General features: G+C 38.3%; 1 pseudogene; it reads left to right on the top strand.

The window, feature by feature from the left end:
* The first annotated feature begins 10,591 nt into the window (after positions 1–10,591).
* Positions 10,592–19,001, top strand: LOC113018458 (major histocompatibility complex class I-related gene protein-like; annotated as a pseudogene).
* The last annotated feature ends 4,048 nt before the right edge of the window (positions 19,002–23,049 follow it).

Genomic DNA, 23,049 nt, shown 5'->3' with positions numbered 1-23,049 from the left:
TTTCTGTCGCGAGTCCTCTCTTGTTTGTTTCGTGCAGAAAGAGGAAACAAGGGCTGAAACAACAGCAGCATGTTTAAGCTTGATAATCTGTTGTGTTTGTTTTTTTTTTTTGACAAAGGATAACTGAAGCTCTGCCATCACGTAATTCGCATACTGCTGTTTCTGATGTCATTTAAAAAAAAAAAAAAAGCATAGAAGAAACAGGACTGCCATTCAGACTTGTGGTGGTAATAACATAAAAAAAAAAAAAAAAAAAAAAAAGATATCTGTTGTTAGATTTATTTATATTACTTTCTCACCAGGCATCTTTTCTATGTAGCTGACGGCTGTAACTGTGCAGGGCGGATCTAGGCAAGTTTAGCCAGGGGGGCCATAGGGATGAACAGGAAAAGGGGGGCACAATATATACTTTTCTTTCTTATTCTCTTTTAAAATGTTGGCTTTTAAATAAATAATATCTGAATCTTACACCCAAAATTTTAATTTGATGTAAAAGTATAGAAGACCATTACTGATATAGTAACTATTAAGTCTAATATCCCCTATGTAAGCTATAGTACTTTTTCCTTTGGGAAGGTACCAACCTGTGCATTTCTGGCAATTCTGTTGAAGAAAGATGTTGAATCTATTTAAATATTGTAGAAAAATAATTGATTCTGTGCATTTTTTTCACACTGCTTCAAATTAAGTTGATACGTCGATTAAAGCATATGAAGGTGGGGGTGGTTCCCATTTTTTATTTATTTTTTGCTGGGAAGTTTGCCAACCCATTAAGTTAGGTTGCTTACTCTTTTAAATAACCATAAAAACCAGAATAGGGAGGATGGAGTAGGTTAAGTTTATTAGATTCATTCAGTTTGCTGAACTATGAAAAATATTTTTTCGGTGAAGTGTATTTTTGCCATACAGGTATAACAAAATAGCATTAGTGTTTTTTTAAACTGAGTTTGGGAAACCCAATACAAAATGCAGCAAGATATAAAAACAAGTTGTATGATTAATAAAACACACTAATATTGGATCATATCGGTATCTGCCGATATCCAAATTTATAATATCAGTATCGGGACATACCAAGAAAGTGGTATTGTGCATTCTCTAGTCCCTACTGGAGATCCCAGACCAAAAAATAACCCAAAGGGTTAAAAAGGATTTCCACCATTTGCAATGATGTATATGATTGTGGGACTTGTATAAAAAAAAATGTATATGCCCAATATTTGTCTGTGAAGGTTTCTCAGTCATTCCGGTCATCGTAGTCCAAGGAGCTTGCAAAGAAAAGCGTCTGGACTTCTTTAAGCTGCTTGAAGACATTTCACCTCTCATCCTAGAAGCTTCTTCAGTTCTAAAGGTCAAATGGCGAAAGTCCCAGATTTAAACCCAGTGGAGTATCCCAAAGAGGACAAAAGGACCCCTCCGATGATCTGCTAATGCATGGTGTGAAAATGGGTGGGTGGGTCCAATTCAGCCAGGGTTTCAGGTGAGCTAATTGTTGAACCTGGCACACGTTATCAATGCCCAGGAAGTGAGTGGGCGTTTAAGGCGTCTGGGGAGGGAACTCAAAACTGGAATTATAGATGGCAGACAGTTGGTGTCGTAAACCCCCTCTGTTCAAAATAGACGTTCGCTCAGCGGTGACGTAAATGGCTTCCTTTTCACTCCTCTTTCAAACCATCTGTCCTCTCTGTCCAAAAATGTGAACATTGGCATCCCCTTTCACCGAAACAATAACATAGCGCACAGTGTGACGTCAAAAGGCCACACACATTTGACATGGCGCTTGTCTGAGGAACGGAAGTTTCGAAAATCTCACCCCGGCAAGGGTGGTTTTCAAAAATCTCAGTTTTTTTTCAAGTCGACCAAAAACGCCATTTTACGTGTGGACTTTAAGGTGCAAAAATATGGGTTTTCCAAAAATCCGGGTACATGTGGATGTGTGGACAAGCCTAAGGTCTTTTCGTTTTGAAACGCATCCTTTTTCTCTCCCGTTTTGGCCTCCAATCACACTGAGATGGCGTTTTCACAGATGGAAAACACAATAGCGTTTTTTGGAAAACACATACATTTCAAAAGGGTGCTTTCCATGGCATGTGGACAGCGAAAATGGAGACTTTCTAACACGATGACGCATGATGCAGTCCATGTGATCAAATTAAACTAAGGCTACGGATTCACGACTGCAGGAACGCGATCCAAATCCGATTTTTTTTGAACCCTATGCCAACCCATACCGATCATGGTATGAAACAGTGTGACGGCAAACAAATCCGATATTTTTCAAAAATCCGATTTTGGGTCACTTTCGTATGTGGTACTGAATCCGATACATATCTGATTTTAGAAGCGACTGCTGTTTGAACGGTCATGTCGCATTAAAATCCGCTTTTACGTCACTGACCACAAGACAGACGCAATTATCAGCGCCGGGGGAAACGCCCGAGAAGGACATCCGCGAACAGCTCCTGGCCATCCCGTGTAGTGTTAGTGAAACTGTTGGAAAGACAACGTGACATTTTATTTTGTATTGCATAATCTGCAGATTCTGACAGAAATCTGCAACTATCCTTTGAGCAACCGCTCCTCTCTAAAACAGCAATAAGGATCATTATTTAGGTTAGTCTACATTATTAGTAAATAACAAAATAACTTAAAGCAAAATTTGGGAAACGTCAGTCTGAAGTCTTTCTATTAAGGGCACATCAGTCAATCCAATATGTTTGCTTGGTCTAAACAGAGCGCGTTGTGTATGACATCTTCTTTTGCGCATGCGGGCCCGCATCGAGCCGTTCACACTAGAGCACGTTTGCTGTCGCATTTTTATTTGTAGTGTGAAACAAGCAAGACAAAAAAAATTGGATTTGATCAAAAAATAAAATCCGGAATTGAGCAATTAAACCTGCGGTGTGAACGTATTTTCCTAAGATAGCGGAGGGCATTAATACAGCAGTGGTTTTGTTTGCTCTCATTTTGACGCCCTATTAAAAGATTAATATCAGTCTGTACATGCTCCAAATAGCTTTTCTTCAAATTCTTTAACTTTCACTCGCTTTTTGCAACTATTGGTAGCTTTTGTGTTACTTGCCAGCAACAACTGTCCTCATTGTTATCCCATTTAAAAAACTTGGTGCTTTTTCCGCTCAACATTTGCTGCGACGTTTTCAAAAGCCGGAAAGTAAATAAGCGGCAGACAGAAAATGAGCAGGTCAAATCATCGCTGGGTTTTCAACAATATGAGCAGTACTTGGAACGTCAGCGTTTTCGGCTGTTTTCAATGTGGACGCACAACTCTGTGAAAATGACTGAAACGCTAACTGGTGGACGCGGAGCGTTTTCGACACACGAAAACGCCTTTCAATCTATCCGGGCTTACTATTAAAATACCAAAACAAACAAACAAAACAAATAAAAAAAAAAAAACATTAAAAAGTCACAAAAAACCCTACAAGGGCCTTAACACCAACACAGTCCAAACAAAATACACAAAGTATTAAACAAGAAAAAAGTATCAATCCTAGTAATTTGCACCCCCACAGTGAACTGCTGCTGAGCCAAATGTAAGTTGTTTGTGATATTATCCAGCGCACCTCCAAAAAGGAATGTAGAATAGTTCTGTGGCACTTGGAAACAAGTCAAACATCGCTGTTAAACAACCATCAAAACGCACAGGGCAGGGGATCAACGCAAAGCCCGACTACTTGGGCACAACAATTATAAACCGTCTCACAAAATAAAACTGTATGACAGGAAAAGATACAGTTTCCTTAAAGGATGGGCCCAAAACAGCGGCTGCTGTAGGCTTTCCTCATCCTGACACATATTCTTTTAATATTTTGGCGGGCAAATTTGGTTCCATGAACGTAATTTCTTGAACAAATGTGCAAAAATTCATACAGGTGTGTGAAAAGTTTAGATTACTCGCTTATGATATGAGTGTTTATGGGAAAATTTGGGTTTTAAATGATTTAGCTGAAACTGTTTTTTTGTTTTTTTAACCTGAGAAATGGGTATAATGATTGTACCAGTATTGTATCTTTAATGACTTTAAAAAGTACAGAAAATTTTTTTTTTTTTTTTTTTTTTTTTTTTGGGTTGCACACGTTTGTAATTTCTGAGGAGAACACTATATGGCAGCTGTGTCACTGACAACTGAAACAAGCCGATCAGCTGATCATTAATCAGTTTCATGATTTAAGTAGCAGCAGGAGAGGGAGGGGGAGAGAAGAGGCAGTCGCTCCATATATCGGTTGATAAGCTTAACGCTGGAATGCTTTACAAACATTCAGAGATGAACTTACACACTTGCTTTACTTCTCTCTGGGATCACTTTCTTGGAGATGAAATGCCGGTTTGGTGGCGAGGCTCCAAATGCTCAACCAGACCGTGACAGGTCCCGCACGCCACAGCCGCTCTATCACTTGATGCATAATGCTCCGACGTGCTACGGTTATGAGCCGAGTTACGCCAGGTCGCAAGTTTTGTGAGGTGCTTTTTTGATATTTAATGGATCGGATTACATTTTTTATTTCTCTCCGATATTCGATCCAGTAATTTAGGTCAGTATCGGACCGTCCATCTCTAGTTAGGACCTATGAAACACATCGTGCAGACTCTTGGATGTTAGAAGACAACTGATGCTGCTCATGAATAAGACTAAAGGTAGGAAGGTGTCCTTTATAACTAAACCTTAAGTTTTATATCATAGTTTATAATATAGCACGTGTATTTCAGTAATAGCTTCTTTATTTCAGTATAGTGGTGTGCGACTCTTACCAGTTTGTCCTTGAAAAATCCACACGAGTCCAGATTTCCGAGGACATGGCACGTGGAGTCTGATACTCCTATAAGTTATCCAAGTCATCCAATTCTTTTGTAATGGAAAAACAAACATTCATGTCTCCGGTAAGTTATCTCAGGGACAACTGTTTAATTCATAGCAGCTTCTGCAGTAACCATGGTAACCACGGACACTGAGCGGATGGTCCGATGCAGGTCAGACTTTGGGAAGTTATCCTTCAAGTTTCTGAAAAAAAGGCTCCTCAGCTGTGCGGCTGTTTGTCAGAATATGTTTTATATGAGCAGCGTGTGATGCTCACTTCACTGAATGAAGAGCAAACAGTTAGTTGCATTGTTACGAGAACATGCGCGTATTAATTTCATGATTTATTAAATGTATAAATGTTAATATAGCTACATGCAAAGAAATCAAACGGTGTCCATAAATTATGTTTAATTTTTACATTTTTTGAGTTAATCTGAAATCATACAGATTAACTGTATGATTTCAGATTAACTCAAATAGATTTTTACAATTTTGTTAGATTTCAGTTATACACTCAGACAGATTGCAGTCAGTGGAATTGAAAAGAGTTAAAATGATATTTTGTATCTGCAAAACAATACATTTATTTGATTTATTTTTAGTCTAGCACTGAAATTTAGAATTCAGCAATACACAGAGCTCAGCTTTATTTGGAAGGTTATTACATTTACAGTGGATTTAAGAATTTGGGATCCCAGGTGGTTGATATTGTACAACAACAAAAACACGTGTAAATCACGCAAAAGGAAAGCAACACTGCCCTCTCCTGGTTAAATTAAAGTTATACACAATGACTATTTTTGGGTCAGAGAGAGAGAGGGCGCGATTGTGACGTGTACGCCACAACGTTTGATTTCTTTTTTTTTATTATGTTTTTATTTTTGTTATATGCTATGTTTGTATTTCCAAGAAGTCTAGATCCCTAAATTCACTAAATTACATTTTCTGCCATCTGATTGGCTGATTACATATTTGTGTTAATAAGCAGTTGAACAGGTGTACCTATTAAACTGGCCAGAGAGTATAGGCCTTGAATTTGGTTATGAATCTTTCAGTCCATTTTTTTCTTTCTTTCTGCTATTCCTCTGCTGAGAGAAGCTGTAGAAGTGGAGGGTTTTATTATCATTCAAATGTCTCAGTGAATACAGAAGAAAAAAATGACCACAAAGCAAGAAAGCAAGAGACAAGGCTAATCAAAAAGGTATTGGGTGAAGCACGTGCTTATTATGCCAACCCTTTTAACAAAAGATAATTTAGCAAGCAGCTCATTTACATATACATATTTTTTCTTAATAAATAAATAAATTTAGGTATGTATTGATATGTGCTGGCTGCACAATGATAACCTCCAATTATTAAATCAATAGTATTAATACCAACATTGGTATTGGTCAGTAATAGCGTGGTTAAATCAATTCTCAGTCAATTTTCTCTTTTACGTTCAGAAGACTGTTTCAGTTTCATCAAAGATGTGTCTGATATGTCTGTGAAAGCAGCTTAACCATAACTGCTTTGCTGTGTTTTGTTGTTGTGTCATCACGTGACTCAGCCATGCTGCACAAACACAGGGGAGGCTCAAAACACTGAATGTAATGGGAGAGAGAAAGCGGAGCATACCGTGGGTTTTTGCAGTGACCTGTGGGGGCTTTACAGAAAGGCAAGCAGAGCTGCTCCCCTCCCCCAGTGGCTATTATCAATATATATCATATATTCAGTACATTATGCATTCAGTACATAGATTTGTCTATGTAATTTATATATCTGTGTATCTGTGTCAGCACTTGATGAGACTGGCCCTGTATTTCTCAGATCAGTGTGTTGTTCATTCAAAGATGTTCTTCTGCTTGGTTGTAATGGGTGATTGTTTGAGTTATTGTTGCCTTCCTGTTAGCTCAAAGTAGTTTGGCTATCAAGAAGATTCTGTAAGTTACCGAGTGATGAATGCATCAATTAACGATAACATATATGTAAGTTGCAAGAAGTAGATTTTTTCAGAGCTTTAACATAATTACAAATGTTTAGCCTAAGTAATATTTTCCGCTTTTTTTTAAATCTAAATTAAGCCACACATTTATTTCAATAATGTGACAAAGATTAGTAACGTTTTATAAAACATTAATAAAAAACAATAATGGAGGTAACTGTGACAGCAATGGAAGGGGACCATAACTCAAAACAGAGTGGATTAAAAACCTTATGAAGAACGATCCTCGGCACCTGGAGTGGATATCAGTTGTAAGATGTGCTGAGATCTCATCTGTCTCTCTTTTTCAGGTGTTCATATTTTGCAAAGAATGAATAGCTGTGAATGGGGTGTTGAGACTGGAGAGATAAATGGCTTCAATCTGTATGGGCATGATGTAGAAAGTCTTCTATCATTTGACCTGCAAACAGTGACGTGGATCGCCACATCACCACAGGCTGTCACCACCAAACTGCGATGGGAAGCTGAAAAAGCTCAGTTCGAATATGTCTGTGTGTTTCACTTTTCCGGTGCAAATGAGAACATCATCATCAAATTGGACAAAACACTAAACTGCAGTGGTTGTAACACTACAGTTTAGTGTTTTGAAGACAATAACTATGCACTCTAGCTTTTAGAGCAAATCCTGTCACTTTGCTTTTTAATCAATGTATTAATCAATGTACAGTAACTTTGTTATATTAGCATGGGTTAAAACTGGGATTAAGTGATTGCGTGAGCTATGAGCACTCCTCTTTCAACCCAAAATATTAGCACAAAAGAGTAAACCCTCTCTCAATACTGATTACTTAAGCACACCGGCTCACTCCTTGGCGGCCGCTTATCGGGGCCTGGATCCTGGGGCTCGCTCGGGCCACTTCGGAGGTGGGGTGCCCCCGGCCTCTCGGCCTGGGGCTCGGTCACTCAGGCACGGCTGGCTGCCGGCGGAGCTCACGGGCGCGTCACTGCAACCCCCCCTGGCTTCTGCTCCGCGGCTGCTGAATGAGCCCTCTTCTGGGACTCTCCTCAGCTCTTTCTGGGACAGTGGCGCGGCTGCCCCTCTGTTGGTCTTCCTTGGTCTCTTGTGTTCTGGGGGCCTCTGGATGTCTGGAGTTTTGATCTCCTCCATACCTGCTTCATGCCCTGGAGGACGGGGCTGTGGCCCCCCCACACCCTCTAGCAGATCATTACATGAAGGAACCTTTTAAAAAAAAACAAGCGCGTCCATGCACACAGGTACACACGGGTGATCACACCCACAAACTACACCCTTTTTGGCTCCTACCTCAAAGCACACTGTGTTCTGTTGATCTTATGTGCTGCACAATAATGTTTAACATTTAGTATTTACTGTCATATTCCCATATATCATTGTGATGTTGTTTATTCTATTACTCTTGTTTTCTTCTGCTTGTTTTCTTTTTTCTTTCTCAACAGGTGATCCAGGTGATCGATATATGCATTTTTTTTCTTTTTCTGCCCATTCTGTTGGTTTTTGTTTTTTGCCCTTCTCCCCTGTCCCTCTTCTCAGCTCTTTCTCTTTCTTTCTCCCCTTCTTTCCCCCAGTCAAGTCTGTCCCGTATTCAGCAAGTGAAAATAAAATAAACAATAAAAGGTGACTCAAATGGACCATTACGGCAAGGCTGGGATGGTCAATTTGGTAAAGTAAATCCGCTGGGCATCTTTCTTCGCCTTTAGACAATAATTCTGATGGCAAAAGAGCCAAACGGGACAGGCAAAAAAAAAAAAAAAGTAAACCCTCTCTCAATACTGATTACTTACTGTAAGCATTATGTGTTCTTGCACCCTCAAGTATGGCACACCATACATACTTAAGAAGTAGTTTCTCATTGTTGTAATTACTGAAACTTACTTAGCAGTTGCTATTGTTTTATTCTGTGTTTGTTGCCAATGTGTATCTGCTCTTGTGGCATATGACGACCAAGCACTTTTTGATATCAAGTCATCCCACAAAACTTGAATAAAGCATAATGTGGGTGATCAAACCTCAACCCCTCTACGATCACCGGCACACTTGTTTACTTGCCTGCTGTCATCTAATCTTTCAGATGAAGAGGGAGATGTGTAGGTCTTCTGCTGAGAGCTAAATCTTACCTGAGATGTGGCTGTTGGTTTAATTCTTTCTGCTATTCAGGTGGATTTTTTTTCCCAACTCAACGATCACTGGGGCTTCAGTGGATCCATCTTGCCTTTCCTGCTCATCCGGGTTTACCTAACTTGCTGGTGGTTAAAACATGTTTAAAACCAGAGATTAGAAAAATGTATAAATCAAGAATTAGAAGAGCAATAATAATAATAAGACTAAAACTCTTGGTTGTTTTGCGTGGATTATCGTCATGAAATTTAATTTAAAGTACTTACTCATCTAAGATGGACTTTTTTTGTTTTGTTTTTATGTTTGTTTGTTTTGTTTTACTCTTTTGCTTCAAGGCCTGTAAATGAGCTGCTTCCTAAATTATCTTTTGTTAAAAGGGTTGGCATAACACACATTTGCTTCAGCCAATACCTTTTTGATTAGCTTTATCTCGCGCTTTCTTGCTTTGTGCTAGATCTATATTCTGTATTCATTAAGATATTGGAATGCTTATCAAATGTATAAATAAAAAAAAGTAAATAGAACAGACCAGGTGTTGCAATGTGAGTTATGGGAACATTTGCCCATGCTTCATTAATTCTTCAATAAGCCAGGGCCAAGCCAGCTCCGATCAGCAAGAACCCTGTTATCATGGTTCCGAATAGGTAGATATCTTCAGCAGTCAGGCTCACCCGAGCCCAGACGTCTCGTTGAGAAGGGCTGTCAATTGCATTCAGGTGATCAAATCCATAATTCCTCTTTTAGGTTTTAGAGAACAGACTGTGAGAGAGTGTTCCAGGGAAAAGTAAGTAAAAACACAAGACAAGGACATAAGAAGCTAAGCAGGGAAGATAAGGGCAGGAGAGGAGAAAAGTGCGACCGCCTTCGCTGAGAGCCAAAAGAGTTCTGCCCAACTGTTAAGCTCAACTGTGTGGACTTGATTGGTCGGGTTGCTGTTGCTGTTCAAAATGCAGCAACTTGCCTTTTGTTGGGCAAGAAAGAGTGTTAAACCTACACTGGCCTCCAGTCCATTTCAGGATCTGACCTGCAGTTTGTGCATTGTGCTAGCGCTTCCTTTTCCTTTGAAGTGTTCTCACCCAAGGATCGATGGATTATAGGGTTTCTTTAATGGTGTAAGAGTTTTACATGAAAAAAAAAATTCTGAGGTCATGTGTGATATGGTGACCATTGTCAAATTTACCGAGGCAAATCTAATCATATAATTGAAGTGATCATTCTCAGCACAGGAAATGACATTGGTTTTCTAGCTTATTTTTTTTAATCTAAACTGCCTAATGTGGTTGCAGACACTGAAAATCTGAAGCAACAGTATGAGACTATAAGACAATAGTCTGGCTCCTTTGGATGTGGATGAGTAGCAGCTCTACTCTGAGCCCCTTCCCGATGGCCGAACACATCACCCTATCTCTAAGGGTGAGGACAGCCACCCTTCGCCAATTGTTTTCGGGGTCTCATTCTTTCATGAGGGTAGGTGAGGGTAGGGACATAGATCAACTGGTAAATTGAGAGCTTTGCTTTTATGCTCAGCTCTCTCTTCATCACAACTGACTGGTACACTGTCCACATCGCTACAGTCTGTTTGTTGATGTCCCGCTCCCCTGTCCCAAGATACCTAACCATTTAAGTAGATCAATGCTTATATTGTAGTTTTTAGACTTAAAAAAATATGCCCCACTTAAAAACGAAGTGCTGACTGAAGTGAGGGGGGGGACATAAATCATGTCATTAAACATGATTTATTGCAGAAAACTACTGAAGTAAAAATGAACACAGGGAAGCGCTTATCTTCAGAGTCTTCCGGCCAAAACAACAAACAAAACACCCCCTTTAACTAAAAATCAAACCAAGAACTCTCTAGCCGAAAACAAAACACAGTGGCTGAGCTCCCTGTCGAGCCAAAAACAGGAGAACCCCTACCTGCTTCCACTGTGATGAACTAATTACCACTGTAAAGGCACACCTTTGCTCACAATAAAAGAAAGAAAGCCAAAGTTACACAGAGTTTAAATTCACACACACTAAAGTTTGCTGCCCAAAGCACTGTAGCTCACAGTTCTGGCAAAATGGGGGAAGTGGCAGGGGCGTGGCAGTTTAGGATGGCAGACTATATGCCGTGGCTGACAAGCTGCAACACACCTCAGCTGTGGCTCATGAGGCAGACCTGTAACACAGGAAAGGAGAAAAAAAACTCTCTCACAGAGGGAGAGCCACTAAAGGTCAGCGACCGTAACAACATAACAGAAATGCCTTTTTAATTTAAAAAAATGTAATGATTAATAATTAATAATAATTGCTCTAATATGCTGAAGTTAAACACACCTCATATACCGAGAATGTAAACTAGACTTGCACCAGGAAACAAACCTTAACAATGGATTTAGCCCAACTTTGCTGTCACATTGCTTCTGCAGGTAAGATCATGATCCACAATCATTTTACTGGAGCAAATTATTTTTTAGTAAAGTATGCTAACTTTGACATGTATATAGGGATTTGATTCTGACTTTTAGAGCTCTTCATGGACACGCACCAGCTTACGCCACTGAACTTCTACAGCACTATGTCCCTAGCAGGTCCTCGAGGTCATGTGATCAGGGCCTACTTGTCATACAGCATACAAGGCTGGGAACTAAGGGACACAGATCTTTTGCCACTGTGGCTCCCAGACTGTGGAACTCTCTCCCACTGAGGTTAAGATCTGTGGGCTCAGTAGTCTCTTTCAAGAAACAACTAAAAACACATCTTTTTAGAATTACATTTCGTTAACTTTTTGTCTTTTTTTGTTTTATATCTTGTTATCTCTTTTTGAAGCACTTTGTGATCTTTTGTCTAGAAAGATGTATATAAAAAATATGTTACTTATGTTATCCCCATGAAACAATGGCAGTCTTAAATGGCATAAGCTGTAAGGAACTTGACAGATGTATTAATATTATTAGGAGAAAATCTTGGATCATTTTCTGATGGATGCATGCATCAGAAGATGCATCTTTATTTTCCAGGAAACAGGCAGGAACAGGTAACATATAGATAAATGCTTATATTGTTTTTTGGAACACAAAAGAAATGCCTTTTCAATAATAATAATAATAATAATAATAATAATAATATCAATTAAACCCTTGTTCAAGTATGCTGAGTGTCAGCTGAGGTTAAGCACACCTCATATACTGATAGTGTGAACTAAACTTGCACCGGGAAACAAACCTTAAGAAACCTGTAAAACCACACAACTCTTCTCTCAGGTCTTCACTTCAACTCCATCTTTCTAAATATGATGATGAAGCTAATGCTGCTGCTCCTTAGCTGTCACATTGCTTCTGCAGGTAAGATCATGAACCAAAATCCTTTTACTGGAGCAAATTATTTTTTAGTAAAGTATGCTAACTTTGACATGTATATAGGGATTTAGCACAACTTTAAAAAAAACAAACAAAAAAACTCACTTGCACCCCGACATCAGAGCTAGTCAAACAGTTGTATAAATGATATTTATTCTGCACTCCTTGAAGGTAAAAATCACAATATCTACTGATGTAGCAAACATCCCAGCTACAATACATACATGCTGGGACTCACTCTGAACTTGTTACATTCGAGTTTGCGTGTCAGGTTCTTTGTGTTACAGTCAAAGAATTTGGCACATTGTATTGGACATAGGCAGGTATTGGCAAGCAGGCAAGTGAAGCACTTCATGCTTCAGTGGGTGAAAGCAGGAACGGATGCAACAATAGATAAGCGTTTAAACTAAGTACTGCCAGCCCTGAAGATTTTTTCAAATGTTAGAACAACAATAGTTAACATTAAAGATAAAGAAAAGATACCTTATTTTTATTGTGTCTTTTCTGCCATGGCGTCTTTTCTTAGTGCAACTAAGAAATGCATTCAAACATTCAAGCTCTAACAGAAATATAATCTGACCTCGAGCAGTGGTTTTACTTTTGCTTTATTTTATTGGGAGAGCCAAAACATTTTAGCTCTGATTTTCTGAAATAATTAGGATTAAAAAATTGGATAACACAAATGCATGTTTTATCAGCCAGTGATTAACAATTGAATTTGATTTGCACTACAACTCTTCTGCACTGTCCATTAGTGATGTAGTAGAAAAGGGTTGGTATGTAGTATAAAAAACATATATTTTAAACATGGTTTATTTACACTGCTAGACTCCTACACTCCCACAAGATTTAGGCAGAATGCTTTTAATACACGTGAAATAGTTTCCTGATACATATTTCTGTTAAACAGATGATTCTTCATCGTTCGCAGTTTAGCAAATCCAAAGACTCTGTCTCAAAAGTGTTTAGCAGAAGCTTTAGTGAAAATGTTAAAGAATATAGCAACATAGTTTTTTAAATGATGTAAAGTGCACTGTAAAAGCTAAGTAGTTCTCAGAACTAAAAAGAAATATGCAAACCTGTTGCTTCTAAAAAACTAAGTAAAGCTTACTTAAGTAGTAAAGGTTGTGTTCGTTAATAGTCTGAATAGCCCAGAGGAAGAAGCTGTTTGTGAGTCTGGGGGTGTGGGACAGGTGGTGGGCAGGGTGCAAGGGGGTCACCTGTGATGGTCCTGGTTTTAATGAGACAGGAGAATCGGGCGATGGTCACCAGGGGTGGCTCTTTAAGTTAGGAAAAAGGAAGCAAAGATGAACCTGGAATTTCCCCTAAACAGCCCTGGCATCTGGTTATCATGTCCATCAGCATTAAAGGGAAAAGCAAGAAAAAATACAAAGTAACTCTTGGCTATGATAATTCCTAATCTCTGCAGCTGCCACAGAACACCAAAGTACAAATATGCACACAAATATGTAATTCATGCTAACAGGAGGATGAAAAAATATTATCATGCTGTTACATTATTAATTTTTATAAAATTGATATTAAAAGAATAGAAATAAAGAAAAAGAAATAAAGAAAAAGAAATATGCAAACTCATTGCCTCTAAAAAAACTCATTATGAGTATATAAATTTGGAACTATAGGAACTAAGGAACTATTTTTAGTAGAACTTTATTTTTAATAGAATATTTATTCTACGTTTGTCATGTTCCTGGGTATGTTGACCCAGCGATTTAGGTTTAGTTTACAGTATTTGGATGCTGTTTATGTTTAAGTTCATTAGATTAGCGAAGTTCATTTGGTTATTAGACTCCTTGTGTTTTCTTCCCCTGTATTTAAGTTTCCCCTCACCCTTTGTGTTTTATGCTGCGTGTCTTATGTTATCAAGTTTGTTTTGTCATGTCTGCGTCTCATGTTTCCTGTTTTATTTTGAAGGAGTCGTGTGTTCTTTGCTCATTGTATTTAGTTTCACTTCCCCTGTCCTGTCATTACCCTCATGTCAGTCAGCTGTTCCCCCATGTGTTCCCACGTCCCCTAATCACCTCCTGTGTAGTCCTCTGTTTTCAGTGTGTCATTGTCAGATCGTCTGCTTGGTTTCTAGGCCAAGAGTTCATGTCAAGTTTTCTTATGTCAGGTCCATGTTCCTGTTGTCGCTTTTTATTTAATTTAGCTCACCCAGTTTAGTTTATTGTTAGCACTGCCTTTTGCCTTTTGTGTGCAGTTCATTTGCCAGCCTCAATAAACGGCTCGTGTTTAGTTATTCAAGTCACGTTTTGTTTCATCTGCATTTGGGTCCACCTTTGACTCTACACACAGTCAGCCCCACTGATTGTGACAAAGTTGAATTATTTATTTATTTATTTATTTATTTATTTATTTATTTATTTATGCGTGTGTTTCTGTCTGTCAGGATTATTTTTTCTGAAATTATTAATTACACTGCCACCATGTGGATCAGATAAAACACCCACAGTTAGGGGGAAAAAATGTGAATAGGTCCAGGATTATGAACAGCTGGTGAAATTGCATTTCATCTTTTGATCTTAAATATTTATTAGGATCTCAAAAAATTCTATCTAACAATGTTTATAACCAACGTTCTGCAGCATATAACGCATGCAGCTTACATTTAAAAAAGTTCAAGCTGAATCACAATGAATGACTCATATTTCTAATAATGTCTATATTGTTTTTCTTATTTAATGTATCACGTTATCAATGTTTGTTTCCCACAGTGAAACACTCACTGGTGTATTTTATTACTGAATCCTCTGAAGTCCGAAACATCCCAGAGTTTATGGCAGTTGCAGAGGTTAAACGCACTGAGTTTGGTTACTGTGACAGCAGCAAAAAGATATTGGAAACAAGACAAGACTGGGTCCAAAAAACATTATATAATGACAAGGCTCAGTTGGATTCGTACAATGAACTTTGCTTTGCGATACTGCCATACGTCTTCAGAAAGTGGATTTCAAAGTGGCAGCAGCTGGCCAGCCAAAGTGAAGGTGTAGTATTTTCTCTTATACTTTATGTCACATCATGTTGTTAGTCTCTAGATTTTAAATTGTAATTTTGTGCATCTTGATTGTGACCAGAAATTTTACTAATGTGAACATGCTTCAAACTGCATGACAAAAGAATATCTTGTTGCATTCACAATCATCCAGGTAAGTAAATCTCCAAAAGTTGATTCTGTTCATCTGGACCATTTATAAGAAAAGGGAAACCTGCAGCTGAGACTGAAGAAGTCACTTGGATGAGTGACGAAACGTTTCTCCCACTGAAAATGCTACGTTCAGATGAACAGAATCAACTTTTGGAGACAAAAGAATACATGTACACATTGTTCTAAATAGTTGCCTTACATTAATTGCATTAATTATTAGTGCCTTCAAACTGCCTGTAATTATTTTTCTGGATACCCTAGATGGTTGAATTGTTTTTTTTCCTCTTGTCCTTCATCTTTTTCTTTTAATCATGAATTGCGCCTGTTTTCCAATATAATGTTGTCAGATCAGTTAAATCACAGGAAGAACACAACAAAGATAGAATAGCAGTGCCTCACAGTATTAATATTATTCATTTTAATTAATTTCTAATTCACTTTTCAGTTGTCAACACTTTACAGATGATGGAAGGCTGTGAATGGGATGAAAACACTGGAGAGGTGAATGGTGTGATACAGTATGGTTATAATGCAGAGAACCTTCTTGAATTTGATCTTAAAACAATGAAATGGATTGCACTGAAACCAGAAGCTGACATTATCGAACAGGACTGGAATGCTAATGGAAACTCAGCAGAAACAATCTTCCTCACTCAGACTTGTCCTGATTGGCTGAAGAAATATTTGAAAAATGGGAACAGCACCCTGCTGAGAAAAGGTAGAATCACATGAGTGTGTAAACTACATCCTTTATCTTTCTATTAATGATCTTTAAAAAAAAAAAAACGGCAACGTGTGTTAACGTGTTGTTTTATGCAGATCAAAATGAAAATTAGTGGTGAAAACTGGGAAGTAAATGACACACAAGGAAAATAAATTATCAAAATAAATCCGCCGATTCATTTTCTGCCTCTTATTCTGGTCCAGATTATGGGGGCAGCAGTCTAAACCAGGGAGTAGCAGGTCTACTCTGACCCCATACTTACTAAACTCCTCCCCCCTTAGGTACAATTTTCCAGCCACTATAACACTCTTTCAGTCACTACCTTGAGTTCATGTATACCCTTAATATACACACATACCTTCATTTACATGTATGCATGTACACACATATGTGTGCAAACAAATAAAACAAAATCTAAATAACATGAAATAGTCCCTCAGTCATCAGTGTCAAGGCTAATGGACCCAGACACAGACTTGGAAAATTTCACTTTAGTGTGTTTATTTACAGTGGTCCAAACTAAATACAAAAAGTATTATTGGAATTGAGGGGATCAAGGGAGGAAGGGTTTCCAGGCATCCAATATGTACAGATCTCACACTCACAGTTAGGCAGGTACCTGTGCACAGAAAACAGAGGGACAAAAAGTGAAACTTTTGCTCAAATTGCTTGTTCCATTTTAAATTATTACTTTTTTATTACTATTACAGTCTTTCTTGATTAACATTTTTCATCAAACAAGTGTACTACATTTACTTCTTCTTTGATGTATACTGCTTTGCTTCTTTCACCGATTCTCACACCTTCTCTTTCCCACATTCCCTCTCTCCAGTTCTTCCTTCTATTTTTCTCCTCTGGAAGACTCCCTCCTCTCCAGTCAGCTGCCACGCTACAGGTTTCTACCCTCAAAGGGCCTTGATGTTCTGGAGGAAAGATGGAGTGGAGATCCATGAAGGTGTGGATCCTGGAGAGATCCTGCCCAACAATGATGGGACCTTCCAGATGAGTGTTGGCCTGAATGTTTCATCAGTCACACCTGAGGAGTGGAAAAGATATGAGTGTGTGTGTTTCAGTTTTCTAACGCTGAGGACAGCATCATTACCAACCTGAATAAAACCGTCAACTGGCGAAAAAACAAAATTAGACATGATCAAAGTAAGACAAACAGATTTGAGTTATTTTGTTTGCTGTTATTGTGGATCATGTTTAATGTTACGCTTAAATGTTTTATCGGATCCCAAGAAGAGTTGCTGTTACTATGGGAATTACTGATGGAGATCCTAAAAAAAAAAAAATTTCCAGCACTTCAACAAAACTGAAATTAATATTCTCAAGAAAACCATCAAGCTGAAATTAGTTTAGTACTTCTATGTTTCAAATTCAGCATCTGCAGTCTATGAAAGCCTTGGTTGTTTATTTGTGGCCCATTTAGGAGCATTTTGTTTGGTGAAAAACAGCTCATGTAAATGGGTTAAAAATTCAGTGACATGAATTATGGTGTGTCTGTTAAGCACTGTATATTGCTGCATTTGTGGTTACATCAGTCGAGTTGACATAGATATCATATCATATTTAAATCCAATATGTGACATATGTTATCAAAAAAGTATTCACACTAAAGAATGCATGGGATCATCATCATCATCATGAGTGGGATTTTAAATATAGAGATTATGGGAGAAAGCTGGCTGATATAACAGAGAGAATGTAGGTACTTTGTGTAAAGTGAACAGGTGGGAGGGAAGCAGTGCCAGGTTTATTCAAACTGTTCTATCATGGTGCATTTGGGAAGAGAAACTGAGTAATCTAGAAAGAAGAGCATGTGAAGAGTGTTCTGGAGCTGAACAGTATCAGACAGGATCATGAGTTTGAAGCTGGAACTCAAAGAGGTAATGCTCAATGTTGTCAGTGTGTACGGCCCACAGATTTGGATATTAGTTAGAAGAAAAAAAAGGAATTCTAGAGAAGGTTGGTTCAAGACGGTGCAGACAGTGAAGCTGTGATGCAAGGAGCAGATGTAGTAAAACACTTGGGGTCAATGATTTCAAAGCAAAGGCCAGTGCAGCAGTGAGACCTGCTACAATGTTTGGTTTGGAGACGATAGCAGAGGAGGATGTTAGGTACAGGCTGAGAAGGAGGCAGATGATCCGCTGTGGTGACCTCGAAAGGGAACAATTTAAATTAGATTTCTTTCATCAGGTTGAGTGTGTGGCTTCATGATCAAACAAATTGTCAAAAAAAATATTTTCAATAATTGGATGCAGTTTTATTCCATCTTATTTATCAGTACATTTTATCTTGTTTGTTGTCACTGAGCAGAAATCCTCATCATTGCTGCAGCGGTTGTTCTTGTTGTCATCATTGTTGCTGTCACTGTAATTGCCATTCACAAAATGAAAGAAGGTAAGAGATTTAAAGTTTATTTACCAGTCAGTAGAGACATAAATGCTTAATTTCATTATCTCTGCAATATAATAGTCTACATGTTAAACATTGTTACTTCTGATTTTTGTAAGAGAAGGTTTGATTGTTAGGCATTTAAAACTGTCCAAAATGAATTTTATTGATTTATTTAATTTATTTTAGGCAGATGCCCTTCCTCTTGTAAGTACACTATCCCCCTCTAATCTGGTATTCTCACCCTGGATTTAAATTATTTGATTAATATTGTGCTAATTTTATTTATTAACTTTATTGTTATTATTATTTGGACTTTTGGATGTAACAGCTCCTCACAACACGATAGAACTCTCCGAAAGACCACACAGACAGACAGAGGAGTCTACACAGTGTTGACACCTGCAGTTAACACTGAACAAACAAGAACTGAGAAGATTGTCTATTTCAGTTTTGTTTTATGTAAACATGACTTTTTACACAAAATCTTTTTTTCCTTTGTTATTGTTTTAAATTCAAGTTAACTTGTAATAACTCAGGTAAAATGCATTTTAATATTTTATCATATCATATTTCCTATAGCACTGCTATAGCTATTAATGATATAATGTATATATAATTTGTATGGTGTATTTATCCTGATGATCAGGTGGTGGGGGATAATGCTGGACAGACGTGTTCCTTGGTGGGGGTGTCGTTGATTGAGAAAAAACGAGTAGACACACGTTTGTTCACACCGTTTTTTAAGAATCTTTTTTTATTTTGTAGGTTATTTTGAATGTGTTAAAATAACATTCGGTAAAATAATGTAAAGAAGAATGAGATTCCTCAGCCGTGATGCAGTCAGAAATTAAGCAAAAGGCCTGAAATCCAGCCTTTGGGGGTATATGTGAGTTTATTATGTAAGTGTTAGTTTTGCTGAAGTTTATTCTGCCTCTAAGCACATCAGAAACGTAATCAAATATAATCAAGAATTAATAAGTCGAACAAGAAAATTATCACTACAATGAAATAATTCTAATACCTTTCACCTTCTTGTGTTACTAGCGGACACGATACATCTTTTTTCTGTCGTACCGATACCGATATCATAATTTGGACTGCCGATACCGATAGAATTAAGTGTATTTAATCACAAACGTGTTTTTTAAACTACTGCTGCTTTTGCAAGTCTGCAGTTCTACTCAGTTTAACAACAACTACACGAAGTATTCTTTTCTACCTGTATAAAAAAATATTTCAAGTTCGCTACTGATCAATCTATTAAACTTACCTCCCTGTCCCTATTTACTATTTAAAGAGTATTAGCGTAATATTAAGACCTAATAATGGGTTCAATCCCACACAACAACAAAATAAATAAAAAATAAGGAACCACCCCTCACGCGCCACCTCATGATGCTTAATCGACGTAATCAACCTTAATTTGATGCAGTGTGAAAAAAAATGCACAGAAATCAATTATTTTTCAAGAAATATTAAATAGATTCAACATCTTTCTTCAACAAAATTGCAGACTGCACAGATGGTACCTTCCCAAAGTAAAAAGTACTATAGCTTACTAGGGTATATATTAGACTTAATAGTCACTATATACAGTAATTGACTTCTATTCATTTTACATCAAATTAAAACTTTGGGTGTCAGATAATTATTTATTAAAAGCTCGACATTTTAAATGAGAATAAGAAAGAAAAGTATGTCTTTGTGCCCCCTTTTCCCTGTTCATGCCCTATCGGCCCCCCTGGCTAAACTTTGCTAGATCCGCCCCTGCACAGTTACCAGCCGTCAGCTACGTAGAAAAAGATCCTGGTGTAGAAAGAAATATTAAATAAATTCTAACAACAGCTTATCAAGCTTAAACGTTCTGCTGTTGTTCAGCCGCTGGTTTCCTCTTTCTGGTGCAACGTGGGCCAAAAGCAAACTAGAGACACGGACTCGCGACAGAAAAGCCGATCAGCTGATCATTTAAGCAGTTTCACGATTGAAGTAGCAGCCGGAGAGCGAGAGGCAGTCGCTTGTTAAGCTTAACGTGGGAATGCTTTACATTCAGAGATGGACTTACACACTTGCTTTACTTCTCTCGGGGATAACTTTGTCGGAGATGAAATGCCAGGTTGCTAGCGAAGCTCCACATGCTATCCAGACCACCGACAGGTCCTGCATGCCACAGCTGCTCTATCACGTGATGCATACTGCTCCGACTGCTAACGTTCTGAGGTGAGTTACGGCGTGTTGCAAGTTTTGTGAGGTGCTTTCGTGATATTTAATGGATCGGATTACATTTTTTATTTTTCTCCGATATCCGATCCAGTAATTTAGGTCAGTATCGGACCGATACCGATACGTAATATCGGATCGGTCCATCTCTAGTGTGTACTGCACAATGTCACATCTGCACTCTTTCTGTGCAGATGTCACCTTAAACGCTGTATGTGAGTGTAAAGAATAGAATGATGGAGGAAAACAATGTATTTTTGTTTAAAATAAGAAATCCTGTTGAAATAATGCTAAATCGAGTGAATTATGCTAAGTATGTGTCAATTGTAAGGAAATAGCTTTTACTAAAGGGGTGAGGGGGAAAGAGAACAACGAGGTCAACTCAAATCGGATTTTTTCATGTGTTAAGTATTATAGCAAATAAGAGCTTAAGAATTTAGATGTCTACACAGTGTTTTGTTAGAAATGGTGACAGTGTAGAAGTTTCAAAGTAAAGGGACACTAAGTACTATGATAAGGTGGGTCATCGGTACCATGTGAGACATAAACATCGTCAGGTATCTCAGCCACGGTTGCTCTCATGGTCACTAAAACAACAAGTTATTGGGTGAAGGATGAAAGAATAGAGAAAAACATCTAGTACACGTGTAACAGAGTAGCAGCTGTACCTCTAAGCTTGAGTACTCACTTCTGGGAAGTTAGCTGTATCTGTGGTTTTCTGAACAGAAGAGATCCATGATACTTTTTAATTATTCAATGCTTTAATAAATAATAATCTTTAAAAAAGTGTCTCGACTGGTGATTCCTCAAAGTTGGTAAAGAAAAATTACCAGGATGGTACGAGGGAAACTTCTTTTGCAGTTCATCTGAAAAGATGCACTTACGCTTTGGGATCTTTTAAACATCATTAGGCACGTTGCTGTCTGTCCCGTCTGTGAGCGCAGAACAACTCGCAAAGCAGCAGTTCAGGGATGATGTCACACACATGGGTCCTCTGTCGGAATATAGGAAATCACTGACATTTTTATCAATCTTGAAAATCCCCCTGGACGCCCTGGACAGAACGTGGAAAATGAAAAGAAGACAGTTGGTCACCCTAGGTAATGGCATATTAAAGATATTTTTAAACAGGCGGGAACAGAGCAATGTGACAAAGATGTGTTAAAGATGCTTGTGAAGACCTCTCTACTTCCATGGTGCAGTCTTGCTGTACTCATCCCAGTACACCATCAGGATGAGGTGCTTTCCATAAGCTGACCCTACAGAGTGTTTATTGTACTTTAGCAGTCTGCAGGACAAGTACCAGATTGTTGCTGGGTGCCCAGTCTCTAAATCCCCCACCTCATGGTGGCCAAAGAAATGGTTGTGATTTTCAGACAATTCATGATGGTGCTTTGGTTCGTGATGTGCCACATTCCTTATAGGTGCATGGCAAGGTCGCCCACTGGTTAGCCAACATAAACGAATGTAAATCAATTAGCCGCAACCAACCAACCACATGACGTCATGTTCCGTATTAACAGAAGATGCCACTAAACATGTTGGTAAAACTTGAAGCACTTAAATCCAGCTTACAGACAGAGTTACATCTATGCCAGTTTTTGAGACCAGGGCTCCACGATGTAAATCAGCCTTGTTATGTGCAGCAGTTCATGTCCTTGTAAGCTGCTTGGCTGTTAGACTCTGATGGTCTATCACAGCTGAATGAAATCGAAGCTATGCCAGAAATTAAGGCAGAATAGAGACTTAGACTTAGAGCTTTTTATTGTCATTGTGCAGTTTCTTGCACAGCGAAATTGGGTAGCTGAACCACAAAGGTGCTAAAGTAAGAAGAAGAGAAACCAATATACAACGAAGGCGGAAAATAAATAAATAATTAAATAAATAAATAGAATAAAATAAAAAACAGTGTATATGTATACATATGTGAGTGGAACTATATACATGGTGTATGTGTAGGAAACATTGAAACAGACTGGGACCAAAATAATTGCACATGAGCCAAAATTATTGCACAGAACATGGAAAGACTGAGATGTTGCACATAGATGATCAACAGCAGTGTCAGGGTGGATGTGTTGGGGAAGTCTTTACACACTCTTAGTTTGCATTAAGAGTTCTGACAGCCCTCGGGAAGAAGCTGTTCTTTAGTCTGTTGGTTTTGCACCTGATGGATCTGAGCCTTTTTCCAGAGGGCAGGATGTTGAAGAGGTGGTGGTTAGGATGGAGGTGGTCCTTTATAATTGCCCTGGCTCTGGAGAGACATCTTGAGCTGGCAATTAAGTCCAGGGAGGGGAGTGGAC

Source organism: Astatotilapia calliptera, unplaced genomic scaffold (assembly GCF_900246225.1).
Source record: "Astatotilapia calliptera unplaced genomic scaffold, fAstCal1.2 U_scaffold_89, whole genome shotgun sequence".
Classification (NCBI taxonomy): domain Eukaryota; kingdom Metazoa; phylum Chordata; class Actinopteri; order Cichliformes; family Cichlidae; genus Astatotilapia; species Astatotilapia calliptera.
The sequence above is the reverse complement of the archived record's forward strand: the minus strand, read 5'-3'. Positions and strand labels throughout refer to the sequence as shown.